Here is an 11,613-nt window from a genome sequence, read left to right on the forward strand (position 1 = left end):
CACCCATTGAAAACATTTGGCGCATCATAAAATGGAAGATACGACAAAAAAGACCTAAGACAGTTGAGCAACTAGAATCCTACATTAGACAAGAGTGGGTTAACATTCCTATCCCTAAACTTGAGCAACTTGTCTCCTCAGTCCCCAGACGTTTACAGACTGTTGTAAAGAGAAAAGGGGATGTCTCACAGTGGGAAACATGGCCTTGTCCCAACTTTTTTGAGATGTGGTGTTGTCATGAAATTTAAAAATCACCTAATTTTTCTCTTTAAATGATACATTTTCTCAGTTTAAACATTTGAAATGTCATCTATGTTCTATTCTGAATAAAATATGGAATTTTGAAACTTCCACATCGTTGCATTCCGTTTTTATTTACAATTTGTACTTTGTCCCAACTTTTTTGGAATCGGGGTTGTACATAGACAGTATACACATCAGATTAACATTGTATACATACTATATAAGTGCAAGCCCTACACTATCTGATCTCTAAGCCATGTTTTCACAGAACGTTTAAACCCATCCAAACTAATGATTACCTTAATATTACCTGGTAACTTATTCCACAGACTAGTTGCAACATATAAAAAGGAGTCCTTCCCTATTTTAGTTTGCACTCTTTGAGGAACAAAATCTGTGGAACACCCCTAGTGAAGTAACTATGAACATCCCTCACTCTACTAAAAAAATTATTTAAATATTTAGGGACATCTCCATTTACAATCTTATATACCATGCTCAATTCAATTTGAAAGACTCTATCCTCTACCCTCAACCATCCCAGCCGCTTAAAATGATGAGGATCAAGGTGAGTTCTTGGGGGCAGATCCAAAATGGTCCTTACTAATTTATTTTGTGAGGTCTGGAGCTTGTTCTTGAAATACCTAGTAAGGTCATTATACCAAGAGCAACAGGCATAATCATAGTAGGGCTGAATTATAGCGCCTGCTAAGGTCAACATAGCCTTCTTATCCAGATACATGGAAATTCTGGCCAGAAAACGTACTCGTCGATTTACTTTAGTAATTACTTTCTGGGCTTGACCAGCTCCAGACAACTGACTGTCCAGTACACACCCAAGATACACTGTAAACCCGAATAAGTTGAGTTTACTTAAAAAAATTGAGGAAAGTGGTTGCCTTAAAAAAAATAAGTAATTATTAATGATTGAATTGAGTACCTTAAACTTACCAGAAGATTGTAAGTTTAAGGTACTCAATTCAATCATTAATAATTACTTATTTTTTTAAGGCAACCACTTTCCTCAATTTTTTTAAGTAAACTCAACTTATTCGGGTTTACAGTGTAGCTGACTGAGTCCTTAGCATTAAGTGCAGTGTCACCAACTAATACTTCAAAGCCTGGGGTTTTGTTCAACTTAACTCTAGACCCAAACAAGATGGATTCAGTTTTTCCTATATGAAGAGAGAATCTATTAAATGATAGCCAATGGATGACTTTTAAAAGCTCAACACTTAAGGTTGATTCAACAGTGAGCTTGTCCTTGTGTGAAAACACTAGTGCAGAATCGTCAGCAAATTAAAACAGTTCACATGAACAAACTGATTTAAGATCATTAATATATAAAAGAAAAAGAAGAAGACCTAAAACACTCCCCTGAGGGACCCCACATTGCACAGCTTGTGGCTGAGATAAAGTTCCCCCAACATCCACCACTTGTTTCCTATTCCTCAAATATGAGTCAAACCATCTAACTGCTGTGTTGTTAAAGCCAATAGCCCTCAATTTTGACAGTAAGATACTATGATCTACCATATCAAAAGCCTTTTGCAAATCCAACATGACCATACCACAGAAATTTCCCTTGTCAACCTCCTTTCTGATATAGTCAGTTAGGTACAATAAACATGTCAGTGGAGTGTAATTTACGAAATCCTGATTGGAGTTCATATAATAAATTGTGAGATAAAAGATATTTATTCACCTGCTCAAAAACAAGTCTTTCAATTATTTTTGATAGAGTACACAAAATGGAGACGGGTCTATAATTACCCCACTCCAGTTTGCACGTCTTCTTATAAAGTGGAATCGCTTTTGCCAGCTTAAGATCTTTAGGAAAGTATCCATACTCAATAGACATGTTTATAATGTGAGTAATACTTGGAGTAATGTTCTCCGCAGCATCTTTCAAGAATCGAGATGGAATATTATCAAGACCTGTAGCTTTAGAGCTATTTAATTTACTAAGTTTCATAAGTACATCTGCCTCTGACACCTTCTCTAACAAAAATTTATTTGCCTGAACCCCTTGCTGGGAATAAAACTCAGAAACATTACTTTCTTCATATTGTTTCGAATATTGTTTCGAGTTGTCTGTAAATATTAGTAGAAACAGATCAGTATTTACACACAAAAATAAAGTTTGTCACGCTTTTCAAGCTTTCATTGTTTTTAATTTCTTTCTTTTGTCATTAATATGGAGCAAGAAAATGTTCATTCAATTTTCCCAACAAACTGTATTTTCACGAACACCACATTTCTCTTGTAAAAGCTCCAGTGAACAATTTACACATAAATTCAGCATATGCTTCAGTATATTTCCGCTGAAGATTAAAGTATTGGCACCCTTGTGTTTAGGTTCACACACTGCTGTTACTCCACACTCTGTCCTTGCTGAGGGAGACATGCAACAGAACCAGCTTCATTCAGTACAGTATTTTACTCCTTGTGCTAAATGATTGATCACCTCTGGAGAAACTCCTCCTACTTTCAAGGGTAATTTATATGATGGGAAACAGACACATAGTGGAAAAGTGCTGTAAAAACCAGGGACCCTAAAAGAGTCTGTAATTCGGAAACTGGGGAAATACGAGGGGCTGGAATGAGGAGATGAAATGAAGTTTAATAACAAAGAGCAAAAATGGGAAAGTACAGGAAAGCAAAGTGACAAGGACTATGGAACTAGGGGAACTCCAGGAAGTAACAAGAAGAAGAAACCTTTATTTGTCACATGCACACTTCAAGCACAGTGAAATTCATCTTCTGCATTTAACCCATCTGAAGCAGTGAACACACACACACACACTCAGAGCAGTGGGCAGCCACACCAGAGCGCCCGGGGAGCAGTCAGGGGTTCAGTACCCTGCTCAAGGGCACTTATAAACTGAGGAGATGAAATGAAGTTTAATAACAAAGAGCAAAAATGGGAAAGTACAGGAAAGCAAAGTGACAAGGACTATGGAACTAGGGGAACTCCAGGAAGTAACCTTTGTCACATGCACACTTCAAGCACAGTGAAATTCATCCTCTGCATTTAACCCATCTGAAGCAGTGAACACACACACACACTCAGAGCAGTGGGCAGCCACACCAGAGCGCCCAGGGAGCAGTCAGGGGTTCAGTACCCTGCTCAAGGGCACTTCAGCCCAAGGCCACCCCACGTCAACCTAACCACATGTCTTTGGACTGTGGGGGAAACCAGAGCACACCCACACAGACATGGGGAGAACATGCAAACTCCACACAGAAAGGCCCTCGCCAGCCACTGGGTTTGAACCTGGAACCTTCTTGCTGTGAGGCAACTGTGCTAACCACTACACCACCATGCCACCCTAGAAACAGGAAGTCTGTATGACTTTGTAGAATTGTCTTTATTAGATACAGACATTGGGAAGTTTCACAGCACTGTTGGGGTTCACACAGTTTATTGTGACGTGGCAGAATTTATTCAGATTGCTGGAAAAATAAACTCCTCTCTTGAGGAGTTGATTATAAATATTGGTGACTCACTCAAGGAGTCATTTATGAATGTACAGGAAGCAAATCATTAGAGGAGTCATTTACAAATGTTAGTGAATAATAAGGTGTGCCAGTGATGAATAAAACTTTGAATCTTGAATGTAAGTGAATCTTCTTTTTCTTTCGGCTGCTCTCATTAGAGGTTGCCACAGTGGATCACCATTATCTACATATTTGATTCGGTGTAGGTTTTACACCAGATGCCCTTCCTGATGCAACCCTCGCCAATCTATCTGGGCTTGGGACCGGAACCAAGTATGTACAGTATTGTCTTGTGCAACCCCAGTAACTGGGTATTTTACCTAACCTGCATGTCTGTGAACTATAGGAGGAAACCAGAGCCCAGCAGAAACCCACACAGACACAGGGAGAACATGCAAACTCCACACAGAAAGGCCCCCATCGCTGGGGACAGGATGGTGGCACAAAGTTTTATTACTATCTCAGTTACCATTATGACATTTGTTTCTAGCCTTGTTTATGACTCTGATTAATGACTCCGCTTTATGACTCTATGTATACTGTTCTTACTCATCAGGTGACACTGGGCATACCTAACAACCTGTGTTTTCTCTTTTTCTCTCTCTCTCCCCCCCATCCGTCCCTCTGAGTTACATGTCGGTCCTGAGATCAAGATGCTGAACCTCTTCTGCTCCTCAGACCTGCCTGATCCATCCTGGTGCTCTGTGTCTGGTTGGAGTCTCATCGCATCGCTCCTGTGGAGGACGGCCCCATGTGGACAGTTGAAAGTCACACCTGGAGGACGCTCTGGACTCTTACAGTAATGCTTTTATGGCTGAGGACTGCAGTTGACTTGCTAACTTTAGGACTGCAGTTGTCATGAACAGTTTTGCACTCAAGTTTCCATCAATGAAGAGTTTATAACATCAACGAGACTGACTTCATGTTAAAGCTGTTAATGTTGTAGTCATGCTGTCTGTTGTTGCACAAATGAGGATGGGTTCCCTTTTGAGTCTGGTTCCTCTCGAGGTTTCTTCCTCATGTCATCTGAGGGAGTTTTTCCTTGCCACCATCACCACAGGCTTCATCATTGGGGATAGATTAGGGATAAAATTAGCTCATATTTAAAGTCATTAAAATTCTGTAAAGCTGTTTTGCGACAATGTCTATTGTTAAAAGCGCTATACAAATAAACTTGACTTGACTCTGCCTTCTGTTTACTTTTGACATCATTTGTGTTTTGTTACTCTGACCTTGCCTCAAGTTTCTGTTTCTGTAAACATCATGCCTGCTAATAAACTTTAGTCCTGCACTAACATCCATCTACCGCCACTTACCTGACAACTAGCATGTGATAAGTCAGTCATGTTGCTTGCAGTTTGTCTCTCTGCTATTGCTGTCATGTGTGGGCATGGTCTGCCCAGTGGGTTTTTGTTGTTGTTATTGTTTTATGAGAAATTGTAGTAGCAATATATACCTCATAAATCTAATTAATTAAACACAATTAGAGCACTTACCAGGGTGGAAAATCTGTTGGGTGATTTTAATGTTTCACGCTCAGGTTCATATTAGCTTCCTTTTCAGATTAGCAAAGCAAGCTAACTGTACCAGCTACGTACACTCACCAGAGGCACCAATGATCTCTGCTACTTCCTTAAGCTGGGAGCAACAAATTAAAGTAGTCCATAGCAAAATATCCAAAAAATATAAGAATCATATGTAAACTAAGATGTTAGGTTAATCTGAAGACTTTAACAGATGTTTATTATTCTTTAATTTCCCCAGATTTATTTTACAGTATTTTTTTGACATGGGGTCATACCTATAAATCCAACCTGACTAGGATTTCAAAAACACAAAATAAGTGTATTAGAAATATTTTCTTTGCCAGTGTGAGGGAACATGCTGCTCCTTTATATGATAATATCCTTGGAATCTTAACTTTTGAGAATATTTTCAAATTGAATGTTTATACGAGCATATAAATTGTAAATAATAATAACTCCACAGTTCCAAAAACATTTAGAAATCTGCTCAGGATAGCTAATAAACAACATTCTTACAACACCAGAGTTTCAGCTCAGGAGGATACTGTTCATCCACCTGCCAAGACAAATTATGATAAATTTTCCTTTCAATTTTCCATCTCCAAACTCTGGGAAGGAAGGAATTCCCACAATAATCAAAAATTTAGGATCACTTCCATTATTTAAATCAGCCTTAAAATCACATCTTATTTTAAACCAAAAATAAGCATTTCTTTCTCTATACCCTAAAACTCTATTATGATAAGTTATGGGCTCAGTGTTTACATGTTAGTGTAAGTACGCATAGAGTTGTGTGTAAATAAGTAAAGTGTATTTAGTGTATTTAGCTGCAATGTATATTTGTAGAGTTCTCTTGTTCTAACAAATAAAAAAAATTGTAAAATGACGTGGCTGGCTGTTGACAAGAAAGTTTATACTATTTCAACAGCCACACACACCTTACATCAATAACTGTAGTAACTATCCATCCATCCATTATTTGTAGCCACTTATCCTGTGCAGGGTCGCGGGCGAGCTGGATCCTATCCCAGCTGACTACGGGCGAAAGGCGGGGTTCACCCTGGACAAGTCGTCAGGTCATCACAGGGCTGACACATAGACACAGACAACCATTCACACTCACATTCACACCTACGCTCAATTTAGAGTCACCAGTTAACCTAACCTGCATGTCTTTGGACTGTGGGGGAAACCGGAGCACCCGGAGGAAACCCACGCGGACACGGGGAGAACATGCAAACTCCGCACAGAAAGGCCCTCGCCGGCCACGGGGCTCAAACCCAGGACCTTCTTGCTGTGAGGTGACAGCGCTAACCACTACACCACCGTGCCGCCCCACTGTAGTAACTATTATTTGAAAATTCTTTTTCTGTTATATATAATTGTACTAAGCCTTTTAATTAATTTTCTTTCTCATATTATATATTGTGTGTTAATAAAGTTGAATTGTTAATGAATTGTCCTTCCAAGCTTTATTTTATTTCCTAACATCTCTGTACACATTTATGATGAAACCACAGTTACAGTTTTGCATCAAACAGTACATGAGAACTAATTACACATCTAAATTAGTGAGCGGGGAACTGAAAAAACGTCAGACCACACACACTACCGGATTGATCCGAGGAATCATTCAAGCCAATCATTGGGATTTGTTGCTTTACTGCGTTATACCTCATTTATAACACAGAATTGAGAAAATGTTCATAAACATCTGCTTTGTCGCTCTATAAAGTTGTATATGTTATACAGAGGCTGTAGAAATTTGATGAGTTTTATATGATTGTCTTGTTGCATGGGCATGGCCTTTAATAAAGTTGTCCCCTGTGCACCATGTGAGCTGTAGGAGTTTATATCACTCTAACAACATAATATACAAAGAACTGTTGTCTTTAATCTTTTATTCCAGCTGTAGTAATCCTCAGTGCGGGTTTAACCACTCAGAAATAAAAGGAGGACTCGGGGAACGCCTTCCACAGAGCAGCACTGACTGATCTCATTGTGGATCTGTCTTAAAACAACACAAAACACAATTACACAACTTTCAGTTGCTGGTATTCATTTAACAGACACTTTTATATCAAGCCACTTACTCCTGAGGCAGAGTCCGATCCAGGCGTAGAGCCGAGCAGCCGAGGCCTAAGAGCCTTAATAAATAATAACACTAATTACTAAAGCATTGCTCACGGGCGTTTCTGATACTTGTGGGATTTAAACTCTGTTCTTTTGATCAGGAATATAATTTCCAGACTTTTCCACAACATTTTTACAGATAATAAAGGTTCGTGCATCAAATAAAAACAAATGTTGAAAGGTACAAGATTTACAAACTTCATGTTGTAGCAAGCAGAGCGTATTTATTTATGTATTTATTTATTTATTTGTTTGTTTTCTTTCTTTTTTTCCACCAAAATGTTTCCTGAAATCCAAATTTCTCCAAATCTGTACATGTTCATTGATCAGTGAAGATGTGTCTGATGTCTGTGTTTTCTTGTTCAGTTTTGCTCTCAAGCCACACAGCTGGTTTATACCCTCCGTGATATTGTGTCTAAATCATCACACACTGTATATCAGTACAGTATATATTTCTATCATCAGAACATTTTTCTTGTTTTGATTTCAAAAATAAAGACAAGAGGGAAAAGGTTTGTATACACACCATATTAGATTTATTTCTATAATAACTACAGGCCAATATCAAATCTACCATTCATCGGGAAAATCCTTGAAAAAATTGTCTTCAATCAATTAACTGCCTTCTTGATATCAAACAGCCGTTTTGATAATTTTCAGTCAGGATTTCGTGCCAATCATAGCACTGAAACAGTGCTGATTAAAGTTATAAATGACATACGTCTTAATACTGATGCAGGCAAAACATCGGTCCTGGTGTTACTGGACCTCAGTGCAGCTTTTGATACTGTTGATCACAACATACTGCTATATCGACTTGAACACTGGGTTGGATTGACTGGTAAAGTTATCAATTGGTTAAAATCATACTTAAAAGATAGAAGCTTCTTTGTTACCCTGGGAAATTGTTCCTCAACGTCAATGTCCTTGACCTGTGGTGTCCCCCAGGGGTCGATCCTTGGACCATTACTTTTCAACCTTTATATGCTCCCATTTGGGCAAATTATCAATAAAAATTCAATTTTGTATCACTGCTATGCAGATGACACCCAAATTTATCTTGCTCTATCACCTAATGATTATGCCCCCCTTGAATGTCTCTACCAGTGTATCGATCAAATCAACAGCTGGATGTCACAAAGTTTTCTTCAGCTGAACGCAGATAAAACAGAAGTAATTCTATTTGGAAAAAAAGATGAAAGACTCAGGATTACCACTATTCTTGACACAAAAGGGATTAAAACTAAAGAAATGGTTAAAAATCTTGGTGTTTTCATTGACAGCGAGCTAAACTTTGACAGTCACATGAAAGCAATCACTAAAACGGCATTCTATCACCTAAAAAACATTTCCAAACTAAGAGGACTTATGTCAAAAAATGATCTGGAAAAACTAATCCATGCCTTCATCTCTAGTAGGGTTGATTACTCCAATGGCCTTTTCACAGGCCTGCCAAAAAAGACCATCAAACGACTTCAGCTGGTTCAAAATGCAGCGGCTAGGGTTCTCACATGAACAAAAAGAACAGAGCACATTACTCCAATTCTAAGGTCCCTTCACTGGCTTCCAGTAAGCTACAAAATTGACTTTAAAGCATTGCTGCTGGTGTACAAATCTCTAAATGGTACAGGGCCCAATTACCTCTCTGATATGTTGCAGCGGCCTAACCCAATCAGATCTACCAGATCGAAACAGAAAAATTTACTATTAAGACCAGTTGTTAAAATAAAGTATGGTGAAGCAGCTTTTAGCTACTATGCAGTACAGCTATGGAACCAACTGCCAGAGGACATCAAAAATGCTCCTGCTGTTGGCAGCTTCAAATCTAGGTTAAAGACCAAGCTGTTTTCAGATGCTTTCTGTTAAATAATTAATAATGTCTTCTTGACATTTTTTATAATCTTTACTTTCTCTGCATGTTTTAAAATTACTTTAACTTTATTCTATTTTATTCTGCTGGTTTCTTTTTTTTCTCCTCCTATTTGAACTACTACTTCATTTTATTATTTTATTTCTACTATTGTTTAATTCTTATTATTTTCTTTTAATTCTTTTAATTAATTGTTTTAGAATAAAAATAAAATTATTTTATGTAATTTTATTTCTCTATTGTTTACTGTTTTTGTTTTTACTTCTGTAAAGCACATTGAACTGCCATTGTGTATGAAATGTGCTATATAAATAAACTTGCCTTGCCTTGCCTATATACAGTGGAGCTTGAAAGTTTGTGAACCCTTTAGAATTTTCTATATTTCTCCATAAATATGACCTAAAACATCATCAGATTTTCACACAAGTCCTACAAATAAATGAAGACAACCCAGTTAAACAAATGAGACAAAAATATTATACTTGGTCATTTATTTATTGAGGAAAATGATCCAATATTACATATCTGTGAGGGACAAAAGTATGTGAACCTCTAGGATTAGCAGTTAATTTGAAGGTGAAATTAGAGTCAGGTGTTTTCAATCAATGGGATGACAATCAGGTGTGACTGGGCACCCTGTTTTATTTAAAGAACAGGGATCTATCAAAGTCTGATCTTCACAACACTTGTTTGCGGAAGTGTATCATGGCATGAACAAAGGAGATTTCTGAGGACCTCAGAAAAAGCGTTGTTGATGCTCATCAGGCTGGAAAAGGTTGCAAAAGCATCTCTAAAGAGTTTGGGCTCCACCAATCCACAGTCAGACAGATTGTGTACAAATGGAGGAAATTCAAGACCATTGTTACCCTCCCCAGGAGTGGTCGGCCAACAAAGATCACTCCAAGAGCAAGGCGTGTAATAGTCGGCGAAGTGACAAAGGACCCCAGGGTAACTTCTAAGCAACTGAAGGCCTCTCTCACATTGGCTAATGTTAATGTTCATGAGTCCACCATCAGGAGAACACTGAACAACAATGGTGTGCATGGCAGGGTTGCAAGGAGAAAGCCACTGCTCTCCAAAAAGAACATTGCTGCTCATCTGCAGTTTGCTAAAAATCATGTGGACAAGCCAGAAGGCTATTGGAAAAATGTTTTGTGGACGGATGAGAACAAAATAGAACTTTTTGGTTTAAATGAGAAGCGTTATGTTTGGAGAAAGGAAAACACTGCATTCCAGCATAAGAACCTTATCCCATCTGTGAAACATGGTGGTGGTAGTATCATGGTTTGGGCCTGTTTTGCTGCATCTGGGCCAGGATGGCTTCCCGTCATTGATGGAACAATGAATTCTGAATTATACCAGCGAATTCTAAAGGAAAATGTCAGGACATCTGTCCATGAACTGAATCTCAAGAGAAGGTGGGTCATGCAGCAAGACAATGACCCTAAGCACACAAGTCGTTCTACCAAAGAATGGTTAAAGAAGAATAAAGTGAATGTTTTGGAATGGCCAAGTCAAAGTCCTGACCTTAATCCAATTGAAATGTTGTGGAAGGACCTGAAGCGAGCAGTTCATGTGAGGAAACCCACCAACATCCCAGAGTTGAAGCTGTTCTGTACGGAGGAACGGGCTAAAGTTCCTCCAAGCTGGTGTCCAGGACTGATCAATAGTTACTGGAAACATTTAGTTTCAGTTATTGCTGCACAAGGGGGTCACACCAGATACTGAAAGCAAAGGTTCACATACTTTTGCCATTCACAGATATGTAATATTGGATCATTTTCCTCAATAAATAAATGACCAAGTATAATATTTTTGTCTCATTTGTTTAACTGGGTTCTCTTTATCTACTTTTAGGACTTGTGTGAAAATCTGATGATGTTTTAGGTCATATTTATGCAGAAAGATAGAAAACTCTAAAGTGTTCACAAACTTTCAAGCACCACTGTACGTATTGGATTAAAATTTGTATTTGTGTATAAATGTAGAAATTGAGGCACTGGCTTTCTGTAGAACAGCATTTCTTTCTGCCATCAGATCTTTTATTTTTCTTGTAAACAAATATCAAATCATTTTTATTCGAAGTTAACACTCATTTTATTTACTGAATGATTTCTAGTTTCATTTTTCTGTTATAAGGTCATTTTTGAAATTGATATATTTTCCAAAAAATTTATTTTAGCATGCACATCATATTTGTTTTTAGGTTTATTTATAGATTGTAGCATTAACATTTTGTAATTTTAAATTTTGTCATTTTGTGTATGAATGTACAAATATCATTTTTGAGGCTAATAATAATAATAATAATAATAATAATAATAATAATAATAATAATAA

The sequence above is a fragment of the Neoarius graeffei genome, chromosome 6 (genome assembly GCF_027579695.1).
Source record: "Neoarius graeffei isolate fNeoGra1 chromosome 6, fNeoGra1.pri, whole genome shotgun sequence".
NCBI classification, from domain to species: domain Eukaryota; kingdom Metazoa; phylum Chordata; class Actinopteri; order Siluriformes; family Ariidae; genus Neoarius; species Neoarius graeffei.